Consider the following 4566-nt stretch of genomic DNA (forward strand, 5'->3'; position numbering starts at 1 on the left):
TGCGAATTCATTTTTAAACATTAACCACTACATTATGTTAGTATTAAATACTTTCAATTAAGAAACAATTCTTATTAGAAAATAAATATGAATCGTTTTATTTTAAATATTCCGATGTATATTTTTTGTTAATACAGATAGTGCGGATTTAACGTATTTTATACCCGTTACATGGAAATCATGAATTTAAGGCAGATTGCTATTAACAATTTTTACACAATTTACGATTGCAATCAATTTCTTTCAAAACTATAAAACAGATTCCAATATTAGGTATATTATGGAAATACAATCCAATTTGATTTGAGTTATACGGTTTTAGATACATTTATATATCTGTGTTCGTATGGAATAGTAGTTTATGTCGGGAAGCTGGCTTTAGTGTAATCCGGCATTCCCTTTATTATTTACAACACAAGGAATTTTTTGATGACCCAAGAATATGGACGTGCTAGTATCGGAACTATTTCTTTCACGTTTATTTGCCAAAATTTCTTCAACGGCTCGGCGCCAGTGAGGGTATGCTGCGAATGCCGCATTATACTAAATCCAGCCTTTTGACATAAGCTGCTATTCCATATGAGTGGGGCACGTGCGAAATGCGGATTTTCACAGTTGCAGTACTGCAGTAACTCGACACCTTCCTCACCAACAGCTCTGTCCTCTATGAGCTTCTTAATGTAAATGCAAATAAAAGATGGAAATTTAAGAAAAATTACATCACAGCGTTTCACTTGTAGCGTTTCACTCTTGTAGTTTATTGGCTATCAAGCACCAGAAAATTTCCATCACGCATTCCATATGCCACCGATTGTCGTGGATCAATTAAAATACTGTCATCACAGCTTTTTGGTACTGCAGCAACTGGTGTGTGTGTCTATGGCGGAGTTATGTGGAGCTGTTGCATGACTAAAATCAATTTGGACTCTTTGAGAACTGGCTTGTTTGTTGCGAGAGCTATTGGCATCAAATGTATGCAAATTCGATTTCCAAACGAGCAACTGTTGAATACAGGAAAAAATTTATATTATATGGTTCCGCTAAAGTGTATAAATTGGTCGACCTTCTAATAAATCAAGCAATCTTATTGTATCGTCATCGCCGCCAGTCACCAAGAAATTTCCACTTGGGTGAAATGCAACATCATTCTCCGGCGACGAATGCACTGTATTAGCTCGCCTTCAACTATGTCAAATATCTTAAAGCGGTTACAACTTAATGCTAAAGCCACCAGATTACCGTCTGGATGCCATGCCAGCTGTCGTCTCATACCTCTTCCCGCGGTGAACGTTCGCACACATTCGCCTGAAAATGTATCGCAAATTCTTAAATTGTCATCGCCGCACGATGAAATTAACTTACCATTAGGGCTGAATTTTGCTGCGCGCACCCATTTGTGTGTCCAGTGAAAGATAAGTAATTTGAATCAGTATTTTGATGGCTGTTCGCCATTTTTCTAGTCTGCAAACGAATAAGCTGACGAAGATGAAAACAAATTCAAGCACATTGTTGCATTCTACCGTATTTTTAAAAAGCTTTAAAATCTTAAAACATATGTGAAAAACTTATATAATCTGAATATTTTTAATGTCGCAATCAAAACGAAATTTTGTAAATAGCATTTTTAAAAAGCAATCATTTAATATTTTTCAAGTTTTTGGGCATATATGTTACCATTTGAACATCAAATACTACCAAGTTTTAAGAGATTATTTAATGCAACTCAGGTCAAAAAAGAGCAGTTTAGACCAAAATAAGCAACTCTAAAAAACAGATGATCGCAGCTGTGGCCCAGGATGACGTCTATTGCTAAGATATCTCACTTGTATTTGTACACAATGTTTACGAGTTCTTTAAAATTTCTGTACAATTCAGATTACTGTGAAAAAATGGTTTGCAGGGTAAATTCTTATTTGCGAATGTATTTATGAATCAAGTACGCTTACGTTAATATTTTTAAATCTCAGTAGGCTATTTATGCATGTTGAAAATATTTAGCGAATTTAATATGTAAAATAGCATTGGTGCTAAGATTTCCCTTCAAATTTGCATATGTATTTATGAACCAAGTACGCTTACGTTAATATTTCAAATCTCAGTAGGCCATTTTTAAATATTGAAAATATTTAGCGAATTTCAGTATTTAAAATAGCATTGATGCTAAGATTTACATTCCTTTTATGCGGAAGTAACAAATTATCAAAAATCAACGGGAATTTAGAAAATTTCCACTTTGTGACATTAAAATTTAATGGGCTTATTGGACTGCGTACTCGAAGAATTTCTTAAATTCAGATTAAAAAATATACATACATATTTTACAAAACTTTGTTACATTGTTGTAAATATTTTTTTTAGTTTTTAATAAGTTTGAAGGAATGAGTTTTATAGCCGTGGGTAACACAGTGCGGCGCCGCGCCATTACGCTGATACCGAGAGCTGAGTTACTGGCGCCGATACCGATTTTCACAACTCAGTGACGCAATGGCGCCAGCAACACCGGAACACCGACAACACCGGGCGGCGCAAAGAACCAGCAAAGGACACACAAAAGCGAAGTTTCACTTGTAAAATGTGCAGCACCAGGCGAATTAGCAGGCTAAAATTAGCCGCGGTCCTTCTGTGTTTGTTGTATTTTTGGGTTTTTAACGTGGGTATATTTGAGTTGTTTTTGCCCAACCGATACCACCTTGTATTAATTCACCTTAGTTCAACACCGGAACACTGACAACAACGCGTGTCGCAAAGAACCAGCAAAGAACACCCGAAAGTAGGAGTGTCTCTAGTTGCTAGAATTCGTCGCGGTCCTTCTGAATGTGAAAATGATGGGTTTGTTGTATTTTTGGGTTTTGAACTTGAGTTTTTTCTCAGCCGATTTCACCTTGTATTAATTCACTTTGGTGCAGCGTACAGCAATAAAGGAAATGAGCTTTAGCCTGAAGAGGCGCAATTGCGCCAACACACTGTGCTGATTCCGACAGTGGCGCTGGAGTTAGTGTGTCAGCGCCAAAAAATTTGCTCCGTTACCCAGGCCTAGAGTTTTATCGTTTGGTTTCTATCAAGAAGTATATTTTTTTGAAAAAATCAGCGAAGAAAGTTTTCATGAAAAGCATTGTGGATAAGGGGAAAACAATGACTGTTCAATCATATTTGTGTCACTGTACATCATCTTTTAAAATATGTCATATTTTTACTAAGCGGGTTTGTTTGAAACTAATTTTTAAAGTTTTGTTGAGCTGAACAGTTTTTGAATAATAAGTTCAGCCTTTTTTTGTATCCAAATTTACAAAAGTAAAGAATAAGATTGAAATTTGATACAAAATTAATTCAGTTATTTCGGTGTTTTCATTACTAACGCTGTCCCTTAGATGTATGTATGAATCAACGCGTAATTCTTTTTGGTGTGTTTTTATGTACAAAAGGCGCTCTGCTTCCACCTTTGCATACATATCAACAGCATACTGTTGAAATAAGTCTTGACATCGGTGTAAATGATTGAAGTAGTTGTCTCTGGCCATACAATTGTAGGCGTAGAAATCCATACATGACACTGTTTTGTTCCCTTGTGTTTGGGGAATTCCAAAGTGATAGCCATCTTCGCCATATACGCATTATAATGGATATTGAAGAGGATCGTATGATCGGTTTTTTCTGTGATTCTTTGTATACTATTGTCGCGAAGTTATATAACGATATCTCTTTTCCCACAATCTTGATTATATTACTATAGCCACTTCATTGCAGGTTGGTATGTTAAGACGATGTTCCCCGGCAAGCCGCTTACCCGCGTGTATCACCAACTTTAAATCAGGTGAATTAGACATTTCCATAGCACATTTGAAGCTTCTAACGTAGTTGTTAGTTATGTGCACCATTTCTTGCAATTGGATTGTAATGCTTCGCTCTATCGCATTTAAATACGTGCAACGCAGTTCGGCTTGGTCGTGCATGTTAATTACAAAATATATTTCCAAAAACTGTGGTTTTTGGTTACCCTCCGGTTGAAGCGATCCAATGCTGTGGTAAACTTGACCTTGTACTTTAAATGTCGGCATAAAACCACCTTCGTAAACAATATTTGCCCAAATGACGTCATATGAAATGCCGAGTTATAGTTTCGAATATGTACATATTAGAAACGCTTTTGATTCGGAAGTGGTCCCTAGCAGTAACGAGTTTAATGGGTTCGGTGGCTCAGCTAGAAGAGGTGGGGATACCTTTCCATTTGAGCAACACATGCTAAGGGTTACACCTTTCCACTTCTTCGCTTTACAGTGCTGGCACTCATCCGACATTGGGCCAATATTAGTAAAATCTAATGAAGAGTAACTGATGCTCGCTGAATAATTATATGCCCCGTACTTCAAGTTATTTAAATTAAACGTTCGTTCCCTGCGTGCAGAGTTTCTTGCTGCATTGGACTGTCAGCGGGCCTGTCGCTCCCCGTCGTCTTCCTGCTGTCTTCGCGCAGAGTCTCTTGCTGCATTAGACTGCAAGCGGTCTCGGCGTTCTTCCCCAGTTTAGCCTACTGAGATTTTAAAATAATCGCGTAAGCGTACCTAATTC

This window comes from Rhagoletis pomonella, unplaced genomic scaffold (assembly GCF_013731165.1).
Source record: "Rhagoletis pomonella isolate Grant_MI unplaced genomic scaffold, Rhpom_1.0 Rhpom_scaffold_00002, whole genome shotgun sequence".
NCBI lineage: Eukaryota > Metazoa > Arthropoda > Insecta > Diptera > Tephritidae > Rhagoletis > Rhagoletis pomonella.